Source organism: Neophocaena asiaeorientalis, unplaced genomic scaffold (genome assembly GCF_003031525.2).
Source record: "Neophocaena asiaeorientalis asiaeorientalis breed wild unplaced genomic scaffold, Neophocaena_asiaeorientalis_V1.1 scaffold285, whole genome shotgun sequence".
Lineage (NCBI taxonomy): Eukaryota > Metazoa > Chordata > Mammalia > Artiodactyla > Phocoenidae > Neophocaena > Neophocaena asiaeorientalis.
In genome coordinates this window covers 3780457-3792407 of record NW_020174653.1, presented here as the reverse complement: position 1 = coordinate 3792407, position 11951 = coordinate 3780457, and positions in this window count along the sequence as shown.

Genomic DNA, 11951 nt, shown 5'->3' with positions numbered 1-11951 from the left:
TGGTGAATGATCCTTATAATGTGCTATTGAATTCAGTTTGTTAGTATTTTATTGAGAATTTTTGCATCCATATTCATCAGGGATATTGGCCTGTAGTTTACTTGCAGTGTCCTTTCCTGGCTTTGGTATCAGGGTAATGCTGGCCTCATAAAATAAGCTTGAGAGTATTGCCTCCTCTTCAATTTTGGGAAGAACTTGAGAAGGATTAGTATTAATTCCTGTTTAAATGCCTGGTAAAATTCATGAGGGAAGCCATCTGGTCCTGGGCTTTTCTTCTTTTGGAGATTTTTGATTATTAATTCAGTCTCCTTACTAATAATTGGTCTGTTCAGATTTTCTATTCCCGATTCAGTCTTGTTAGGCTGCATGTTTCTAAGAATTTTTCCATTTCAAGGTTTTTCAGTTTGTTGGCATATAATTGTTCATAGTAGCTTCTTATGATCCTTTGTATTTCTGTTATATCAGTTTTAAATGTCTCCTTTTTCATTGATAATTTTGTTGTTTGAGTTCTCTCTCTTTTTTCCTTGGTTGGCTAGCTAAAGTTTTGTCAATTTTGTTTATCTTTTCAAAGAACCAACTCTTTTGTTAATATTTTCTGTTGTTTTTCTGTTCTCTATTCATTTATTTCTGCTCTGATCTTATTATTTCATTCCTTCTGCTAATTTTGGGCTCAGTTTGTTCTTCCTTGTCTAGTTCCTTGAGGTGTAGAGTTAGGTTGTTTATTTGAGATCTTGTTTCTCAATGTAGGTGTTTTTTTCTATGAACTTCCCTCTTATAACTTCTTTTGTTGCATCCCATAACTTTTGGCATATTGTGTTTCCATTTTCATTTGTCTGAAGATAATTTTTTTATTTCTCCTTTAATTTCTTTGATCCATTGGTTGTTTAGGAGAGTGTTATTTAACTTCCCTGTATTTGTGAGTTTTCCAGTTTCCTCCTGTTATTTCTAGTTTCATACCACTGTGGTCAGAGAAAGTACTTGGTATGACTTCCATCTTCTTGAATTTGCTTAGACTTGTTTTGTGGCCTAATATATGGCCTATCCTAGAGAATGTTCCTGTGTGCTTGAGAAGAATATGCTGTTTTGGATAGAATGTTCTATATATGTCTGTTAGGTTCATTTGGTCTCTGTTGTTCAAATTCACTTTTTTCTCTTTGATTCTTTGTTTGGATGATCTATCTATTATTGAGTCAGGTATTAAAATTCCCAAATATTATTGTATTGCTGTTTACTTCTCCTTTTAGCTCTGTTAGTTTTTATTTTATATATTTAGTTGCTCTGATGTTAGGTGCATAAATATTTAGAATTGTTATATATCTTGATGGATTGACCTCTTTATAATTATATAAATGACCTTCTTTGTCTCTTTTACCATTTTTAGTTTAAAATCTATTTGGTCTGAAATAAGTATAGTAGCTACTGCCTTTTTTTTTTTTTTCTTATTATTTACTTGAAATATCCTTTTCCATCCCATCATACTCAATCTATGTGTATCTTGTAGGCAGCATATCAATGGGTCTTTTTGTTTATCCTTCCAGCCATTCATTGTCTTTTGACAGAAGAAATAATCTATTTTTGTTTAAAGTAATTATTGAGACCACCTGGAGGGGTGGGATAGGGAGGGTGGGAGGGAGGGAGACGCAAGAGGGAAGAGATATGGGAAGATATGTATATGTATAACTGATTCACTTTGTTATAAAGCAGAAACTAACACACCATTGTAAAGCAAATATACCCCAATAAAGATGTTAAAAAAAAAAAAACACTCAAGAAGAAATGGATAATCTAACAGTGCTGTATCTATTAAAGAATTTTTAAATAAAAAAGTCTTCCCATGGAAAAAAAACCGAAAAGTAATTATTGATAGGTGGGAATTACAATGGACTTTTCATTGTTTGTTTCTGGCTGTTTTGTAGATATATTGTTCCTTGCTTCTTTTCCTGTTTTTTTTTTTTGTGTGTGTTGTTTGTTTGTTTTTCTTGTTTTGAGGTCTTTTGGTATCAGAGTATTTGACTTCTTTATCTTGTTCTTTTGTGTAATCACTACAGGTTTTCCCCCTTGTAGTTATCATGAGGCCTACATAAAAATCTTTAAATTATAACACCCTATTTTAAACTGATAACAACTTTGATAGTATCCCTACAATTTACACTTTGACTTTTCCCCCTCATAGTTTAGGTTATCGATGTTATAGTTTCTATATATTTTTTTATATTGAACAGCCAACAACAGGTTATTGTAGTTATGGTTATTTTCACTATGTTTATTTTTTAACTTTTAAACTAGAGCTGTAAGTGAATTACATACCGCCATACCATATTACAGAATCTAACTATATATCATCACCAGTGAGTTTTACACTACCTTGTTTTGTGTCCTTTTAGTTCTATTCAAAGTACTCCCTTTAGCTTCTCTTGTAAGGCAGGGTAATGCTGATGAAGTCCTTAAGCTTTTGTTTGAGAAAGTTATCTCTCCTTCATTTCTGAAGGACAGCTTTTCCAGGTATAGCATTCCTGGTTGACAGTTTTTTTGTTTGACATTCTCTCCTGGCTTGATAACGTTTCTGTGAGAAATCCACCGATACTATTACAGTGTTCCCTTGTATGTTATTTTTTTTTTCTACTTTCAAATTTCTTTGTCTTTGATTTGACAATTTAATTACAATTTATCTCAGTGTTGCTGTCCTTTGGGGCTTATGGCTCTGAATAGATATGAATCTCATTTCTCTCCCAAGGTTATGAAAGTTTTCAGCCATTGTTGCTTTAAATATACTTTTCCCCTTTCTCTTTTCCTTCTGGAGTTCCTATAATGCAGGTATTGTTTCTTTTGATTGTGTACATAAGTCCCATAGGTTTTTTTTTCACTCTTTTTTTTCTTTCTGTTCCTCTGATTAGATAATTTCAAGTGTCTTATAAGTCATTGATTCTTCTGCATGGTTGAGTTTGCTTTTGAAGCTCTCTGTTGACTTCTTCAGTCATTGTATTTTTCAGCTCTAGGATTTCTGGGGATTTTCTTTGGCTTTGTTTTTTGATGGTTTCTGTTTCTTTCTTATACTTCTTTTTCATGTATTTTTCCCCCAATTTCCTTTAGTTCTTGTAGTCCACTAAATTTCTTTAAGTGCATTATTCTGAATTTTTTTTTTTCTGACAGTTTATAGATCACCATTTCTTTAGGGTCAGTTATCAGAACTTTATTAGTTCCTTTGGTGCTGTCCTGTTTACCTGATTGTGATCCTGGACTCCTTACATTGGTGTCTGTGCATCTGAGTTAGCAATCTCCTGTTCCAAACTTTTTAGGTTTGCCTTGGCAGTCAGCTCAGTTTGGGTTTTTGGACCTGTCAACTGGTAACATCTTAGGGCAGGTGGGTCTTGCTATCAGGGTCTATTTTGTGGTGAGTTCACAGCCTGAGATCTGAGGTTGGGGGAATGCTGGTGGCTGAGAACAGTTGGAATGGACTGCTGGCTTAGTTCCCTGCCCAAGCAAGGCTGTATAGGTTCTCTGGTTAGGGTTACTAGATGATCAGGACTGGGTACTATACTCAGCAGTTAGCTTGCCTGATCTGGCAGGGCAATAGAACAGGTCCCAGGTCCTGCATGGTTTATTGTTTGGGGACCTGAATCAGGCAAGACTGTAAACTGAATTCCCTGGCCAGATGGGGCCACTCCTTTTGTTCTGCAGACAGGGAAACCACAGGCTGGCTCTGTGTTCAAGTGCCACTGTAAGCAGAGCTGTTGGATAAGCTATGCAGCTTCCCAAGTTCCCTGGTTGGGTAGGCAAGGCTACAAATTAATTTTCCTGTCAGGCAGAGTGGAATAATCAGATCCAAGGTTGGCAAGGATATTTGTGGTCTTGACTCAGGCCTACCCATGTGCCAAGTTCCCTGGCCAAATGGGGCCACTGGATTTGCAGATGATCATCTGTGCCTGTCAGAGTCTATTGCTGGGCTACAGTTTTCCAGGTGTTCCAGCCAGGATTTGTGGTTCAGAGGGGCTGGGAGCTATACTCAGCAGTGGGTGAGGCTATGAATTAGCTCCTCTGCCTGGGCAGAGAGAGGGAACCAGCTCCAACTCTGGAAAAGCTCTGTTTGTGGTCTTGAATCAAGGTAACCCTCACTCGCAATTCCCTGGCTGAGTGGTGCCCCTGGCTTTGCTCTGTGGATGATCAGCTCTGCCTACTGTAATCTCTGCTCGAGCATTGTTGGGTTACACAGCTTTCCAGGTGTTCCAACCATGCTTTCCCTGTGAGGTGAGGCCAGAGTGGAACTCCCAAGAAGCAGCCAACAATGCTGGGGGAGCTGGATGTCCACCCTGCGCTCTTTGTTCCCATTGGAGGAATTGTAGGCTCAGTGGAACCCTCTTGGTGTGGTGTTGCCCTTGCCTGGGGGAGGGGCAATGTGCTCTGAATGCAGTTGCTTCTCTTACCCTTCATATGCAGTCTGTCTCAGCCTCTGTGGTGCTTCAGGGATAGAAGCTTCAGTACTTCAGCCTCACCTCCATGTTCTAAGATTTTCTCAGTGAATAGCTGTTAGTTTAACTTGTGAAGAGGAGTGAAGTCAGGAGCAAAGCCTGGCATGTCCTATGTTGCTATCTTGATGACTTCCTACCATTTAAAAGTTGTCTTTTTTTTTTTTTGGATTCAGTGTTTACTTGGCTGCTATAAAGTTTTGACTGTTTTCCAGAGTTCTGGAAAAGCTGGTTGTGAATGTTCCTCATTTTTTCAATGTTTCTCTGGGACATCAAGATCTTGGATGTGCCCAGTCCATCATTTTTCTCAAGTGTGTGCTATTTTTAAACCTCCCTTTAGCACTGTGATAGGACAATTATTATCTTAAAAGAAATAATTCCCTGAGTCTTTTGTATAACTCGGAGTTCAAAAAGTTAGGTTTTCCTATTATACATAGAAAAATGATTTATAAATTCAGTGTTCAAGGACAGGCTACTCTGTGTCCCAGTAGAAGGGTTCCTATGTTTCAGACACTGTGCAAGGCATTTCCTATCTCTAACATTCACAAAAACCTGGTGAGATAGGTGTCTGTTTTTACAAATGAGGTAGCTTGGGAGAGGAAAGTAGCTTGTCTAAAGTGGTTCAGGAGATAGGTGATGAGGCTGTTAAAACACAGAAATGTCTGAGTTTTCAAAACTGTTTTAAACTCAGTTAAAAAAAAATATCTCCAGACTATATTAGATTATGATGGGGAAGGTGAGGAATGGATATTCATTTTTTAAAAATCTCTCATTGTGACTCTAATGTACAGCTAGTTTTGAGAACCACTGCACTTAACGTCTTGCTCCTGAGGAACAGCAGAATGCAGGTGAAATTCAAGGCAGGTCATTTTGTTCTAAATTAGGCAGCTAACCAAAATGTCCACATACTATTTTCAGTGAAGGGAGTAGAGTGACTAACTTGTCCTCGTTTGCTGGGGACTCCCCAATTTTAGTATTGAAGGTCCTGCATCTTGGGAAACGTCTTAGTCCCAGCAAACCAAGATGGCTGGTCATCCTACCAGCCACATATTTATGGAATTTAATTATCTGTAATAGCCTTTTTTTTTTGGCTGCTCCATGCAGCATGCAGGGTCTCAGTTTCCCGACCAGGTTTCAAACCTTTGCCCCCTGCACTGGAAGCATGGAGTCTTAACCACTGGACTGCCAGGGAAGTCCCTGTAATAGCCTTTTATAATTTAAAAATCCTAGATGTGTTCCTGAAAATTAAAGCACAGTAGGGAGGTGGTATTCCTATGTATTCCTTTATGATTTTGCATAAGAAACCCAAATATGTCCAGGAACATTATTTGCTTTCCAATGAACAAGGTATCAGTGTTCTCACATTCTCACTTCACAGAGCCCTTAGTTTTGCAGAAATTTTAAAAGGGTGCCCCATCCCTTATCTCTCCCCACACCCCCTGCCAAAAGATACTTAGTGCCCCTTTTTAACCATTTAGATCCAAATATTTTCTTTTTTTAAAACATGTAAATTAATTTTATTGCATCCTTAAATCATAATTACTAATTGGGGTTGTGTTCATCTGCTGGCCACTATGTAACTTGCCAAATCTTGGAATCATATTGAACACTACCAACTCATTTGCACATAGAATTTCAGGTGGTATTTGCTTTTTATCACAGCAACTTCTGAAAACCAGCTTCATAAATACATATCATCTTCTAAAGTAATGTCACATGATCTAATGTTGAAACTGAACAACCTTGGGCTATAATCTCCAGTGGTTCTGACAGGTACTGCTGTTCTCCTTGAAAATTTAAAATGTCCCACAGGGGCTTCCCTGGTGGTGCAGTGGTTAGGAATCCACCTGACAATGCAGGGGACATGGGTTTGATCCCTGGTCTGGGAAGATCCCACATGCTGCGGAGCAACTAAGCCTGTGCACCACAACTACTGAGCCCATGTGATGCAACTACTGAAGTTCACATGCCTAGAGCCCATGCTCCACAAGAGAAGCCACTGCAATGAGAAGCCCACACACCACAACTAGAGAAAGCCCACACACAGCAATGAAGACCCAACACAGTCAAAATAAATAAATAAATAAATAAAAATTAAAAATAAATGTCCCACAATGCCTCTTGAGTTCACAGTGGTGCCACAGGGCATCTCAGATGACAGTTTGGGAACTGTGGGTCCATAGATATTTAATTCTGTCATGCAACCACTACATGAAAATATTCAAATGAATAGTCAACCTTAATGCTCTTTTGACATTTTGTAAGAAGCCTGTAAAACCTGTGTTAAACATTAATTCACATTTCTCTGGACTAACTCCATGAAACTTATTCAAGTTTAAGAGAATATCATCAAAAATGTTGTGTTTATGACTATCTTACAGAATCTTCCTGGGGCACTTCTGGTTAGCAGATCACACAAATATCCAGGGCAGTGATTCTAAAGCACTATTTTTGATGGAAACTTGTTAGGTTTAGGTTTGGGCAGAAAAGAGGTTAAGAACCACTGGTCAAATGGACTGTGTCATGTTAAAAGCAAAAATGTCTCTGAATATCACTATCAGTTTTCCTCCATTAACTTCCACTGATGACCTTTGAAAACAGTCTCATGAAGTAAGGTCTTCAATGGTGCTCAGCCCATCTGTAACACTACCAGAGATAGTTCACTATTCCAGACACTTGTCTGACTTAACAAGGTATTTAAAAAATTGATGCATAATTAATGTACAATGAAATACACAGATCTTGGGTTTTCTCTTTGAATTTTTAACAACTGAGTATACCCATGTATCCATCATGCAAATCAAGACATAGAGCACTTCCATCACTACTGAAAGTTACCTTGTCTTTTTTCATTCTTCCATCATTTTAATTATGGCTGTTCTTATATTTAACATACATTGAGTCATAATGTATTCTTACCTAACTGCTTTCATTTAATGATGCTTTTGAGGTTTACTTATTGTATACATTAGTTTATTTCTAATGTTGAGTAGTTTTCCATTGTATGAATCCACCACTTTATCAATTTTGGTTACAGTTTTGGGCTATTTTTAATAAGGCTCCTATCAACACTCTTGTACAAGCTTTTGTTGTGAACATATTTTTATTTTCTTAGGTAAATGTGTAGGAGTGGTACTGCTGAGTTGTATGGTTAGTAAGTGTTTAACGTTAATAAGAAACTGATGAACAGTTTTCCAAAGTGGTTGTTCCATTTTACACTTCCATCAGCAAACTAGGAGTGTTCCAATGGCTTCATATTCTTAGCAGCATTTGTTGATATTAGTCTTTTTCAGTCATTCTAGTGGATGTGAACTGGTGTATCATTGTGCTTTTAATTTGTACTTCCCAGCTGACCTAAGATATAGAATACTTTTGAATACATTTAAAATTTTGATAAAGTCCAACTTATCCTTTTTTTCTTTCTTTGTTGGTACCTTCTGTGTCCTACCCCAAAAAAATCTTTACCTACTCCAGGGTCAAACACAGTCTATGTTTCTCCCTGCAAGCTTTTGTTTCTGGGCTTTACATTTAGATCTATGATTCACCTGTGTGTGTGTGTGGAAAGTTAAGGGTTGAGGCTCATCTTATTTAATAGTTATTCAGTTGTTCCACCAATAACTGTTATACTCTCCTTTTCCCACTGTATTAACTTGACACTGGTCAAAGATTGATTATATATGTTTAGGTCTATTTCTGGACTTTTGATTCTGTTCCATTGATGTATTAATTTATTCTTATCCTGACATCATAGTCTTGATTACTGTAGCTTTATAGTAAGTCGTGAAACTAGAACGAGCAAGTCTTCCAACTTGTTCTTCCATTTCAAGATCGGTTTGGCTATTTTAAGGTCACTGTACATCTACATAAACTTTATTTTTTTTTAAATTTTTTGGTTGCTATGCACAGGCTTCCTCTAGTTGTGGCAAGCGGGGACTACTCTTTGTTGCGATGCGTGGGCTTCTCATTGTGGTCGCTTCTGTTGTTGCAGAGCATGGGCTATAGGCACGTGGGCTCAGTAGTTGTGGCTCGCAGGCTCTAGAGTGAAGGCTCAGTAGTTGTGGTGCATGGGCTTAGTTGCTCCATGGCATGTGGGATCTTCCTGGACCAGGGCTCGAACCCGTGTCCCCTGCATTGTCAGGCGGATTCTTAGTTGCAGCATGCAGGCCCTAGAGTGCATGGGCTTCAGTAGTTGCAGCTCGCTGGCTCTAGAGGGTAGGCTCAGTAGTTGTGGTGCACAGGCTTAGTTGCTCTGTGGCATGTGGGATCTTCCTGGACCAGGGCTCGAACCCGTGTCCCCTGCAATGTCAGGCGGATTCTTAGTTGCAGCATGCAGGCCCTAGAGGGTATGGGCTTCAGTAGTTGCAGCTCGGTGGCTCTAGAGGGGAGGCTCAGTAGTTGTGGTGCATGGGCTTAGTTGCTCCATGGGATGTGGGATCTTCCCGGACCAGGGATCGATCCCATGTCCCCTGCATTGGCAGGCAGATTCTTAACCACTGAGCCACGAGGCAAGTCCCATAAACTTTAATATATTTTAATCAACCAGTCTTTGTTCTTTTTTTTTTTTAAAGCCTGATAGAATTTTGGCAGGGACTGCATAACTATTAATCAATATGGGGAGAAGATACCTTAAACAATAACTGAGTTTTCCAATTCATGAATATACGTCTTTTTATTTAGGTTTAATTATTTTTGGCTGCGTTGGGTCTTCATTGCTGTGTGTGGGCTTTCTCTAGTTGCGGTGAGTGGGGGCTACTCTTCATTGCGGTGTGCAGGCTTCTCACTGCGGTGGCTTCTTGCTGCAGAGCACGGGCTCTAGGTGTGCGGGCTTCAGTAGTTGTGGCACATGGGCTCAGTAGACATGGCTTGCGGGCTCTAGAGCTCAGGCTTAGTAGTTGTGGTGCACGGGCTTAATTGTTCCACGGCATGTGGGATCTTTCCAGACCAGGGTTTGAATCTGTGTCCCCTGCATTGGCAGGTGGATTCTTAACCACTGTGCCACCAGGAAAGCCTTTATTTACGTTAAACATTTTTTTTTTCCTCAGCAATTTTCGTACTCCTCAGTGCCAAGTCTTTCTATAGATTTGTTCCTAGAATTTGATGTTTTTCACTGCTACTGAAGTGTTGTTTTAAAAATTTGTTTCCAGTTAAATCACTAGCATGCCCCTGGACTTTGATATTTGTAAGATCTTGGTAAATTCACTTATTTGTTCTGATTGAATTTTTTTTTTTTTGTAGAGTGCATAAGGCTTTCTACGTAAACAATCTTGTCATTTGTGAATGTCAACTCTTTTGTTTTAATCTTTATGCCTTTTTCTTGACTGACTGCATGGTTAGGACCTACAGAACAAGGATGAACAGAAATGGTGAGAGCAGACATCCTTGCTTTAATATTTTACCATTAAGTATGATGTTAAGTGTGGATGCTCTTTATTAAAGAATTTATATTCCTGTTTTTGTACTGTGGGAGGGTGTTGAATTTTGTCCAGTGCTTTTTCTGTAATCATTAAGATGATTGTATGGTTTTCCTCTTTTATTCTGTTCATAGGTGAATTATACTGATTAAATTTTTAATGTTGACCCAAACTTGCCTTCCTGGAATAAACCCTATTTGGTCATGATGTATTAGTATTTTCCTTTTTATACGTTGCCGGGTTCAATTTGCTAATATTTTAAGGATTTTTATTTCTATATTCATGAGGAATATTGGTCTATTTTCTTTTCTTGTAATACCTTTTTCAGGTTTTGTACCACATACGGTATTTCTTAGAAGTCATCTATATAAGTATTTCGTCACAAGCCTAACAAATCCAAAACTCAATTGTTCTGAGGTATGTTTTCATGGCCATTGAAAGGTTCCTAAAAGCCATATGAAAGAAGTAAAAACAAAAAGGTCATCTGTCTGATTCTGTAAAAATTTTACATCCTTTAAGTGAAAAGCTGAAAAAATCCAGGGAGAGAATTGAGATGTGAGATAAACTGCTAACTCAAAGATTTGTTTTTGCTAGTTGTTTTCTCTCCTTCATTCCATCCATTTCACAGTAACAGGAAAAAAGTGTGGGGGGGGGGTGTTGGAAAAGGGAACTCTGCACTGAGGATTAGGCAAGCTTCACAAATGTTTTTGAATATCCTCAGATATAGTATATGATGGATAAAAATACTGAGATTCAAACTCCAAGCATAATGAAATTTAGTTAAAAACTATTGGGAATTTAAATCAATTTAGTTTTAAAAGCAGTTCTAATATTTTCCACTCTACAAAAAGCAAGAGAAATCTCTCTGCCCAAGTTAAAAATGTAAGGGATCATCTAACACACCTTTAATTACAAATGCAAAAATTACAGGGAAATTTCAAATGTACACTTTAACAATTAAAAAGTTACAAATTTCATATACAATAAAGTGCCATTTATATAAAAAACAAAGGTCTTTGTGTGTGTATACACACATACATACTTTTTAAGTAAAGAAAAGGTCTGAAAGGATAACAAAATGAAAACAGCAGTTACCTCTGGGAACATAATTGTGTAAGAATGCTAAATCCTTTTTAGCAATGGCTTGAATTTTCTAGATGAGATTCTACTCTTCATAATTTGTGTAACCAAAATAAACTTTAAAAAACTGTTCACACCAGTGAATCATGAGTCTTCACTGTAGTAGAAATCACACACCAATCTGCTGAAATAAATTACATGCAGCTTCAAAACTAGGGGTGATAATGTCAGAGGCCACATGCTCAAATCCTACACATAGTCAATTTTTTCCTGATTGTCTTTTGGGCAACAATTTGCATAATACATTTAGGATGGCCCTCAAGTTATTTAAACAAATAGATTTAACAAAAATTATTTTAGTAAACTCTTTGAAAAATGTTCTTTTTTTAAAAATTAATTCTCATACACATAGCATGTTTCAAAGTTTTTATTTTATAGTTATTGAGAGTCCCCCAAAAATTTTTTTTTTTTTTTTTTTGGCTGCGCTGGGTCTTCATTGCAGTGCGCGGGGCTCTTTGTTTAGGGGCTCTCACTAGTTGCCGCATGCAGGCCTAGTTGCCCCACAGCATGTGGGATCTTAGTTCCCCAGCCAGGATCGAAACCGAGTCCCCCGCATTGGAAGGTGGATTCTTAACCACTGGACCACCAGGGAAGTCCCTCAATTTCTTTTTGATTCAATGACCTTGCCTCACTTTCTTAATCGCACAAATTTTTTATTAGAAAATGAATCACATGTGCTGAATATTTATTTATTTATAATAAATTAATTTTATTTTTATTTTTGGCTGCATTGGGTCTTCGTTGCTGCACGCAGGCTTTCTCTAGTTGCGGTGAGCAGGGACTACTCTTCATTGTGGTGCGTGGGGGCTTCTCACTGCGATGGCTTCTCTTGTTGCGGAGCACAGGCTCTAGGTGTGCAGGCTTAAGTAGTTGCAGCACACAGGCTTAGTTGCTCTGTGGCGTGTGGGATCTTCCCAGACCAGGGATTGAACCCGTG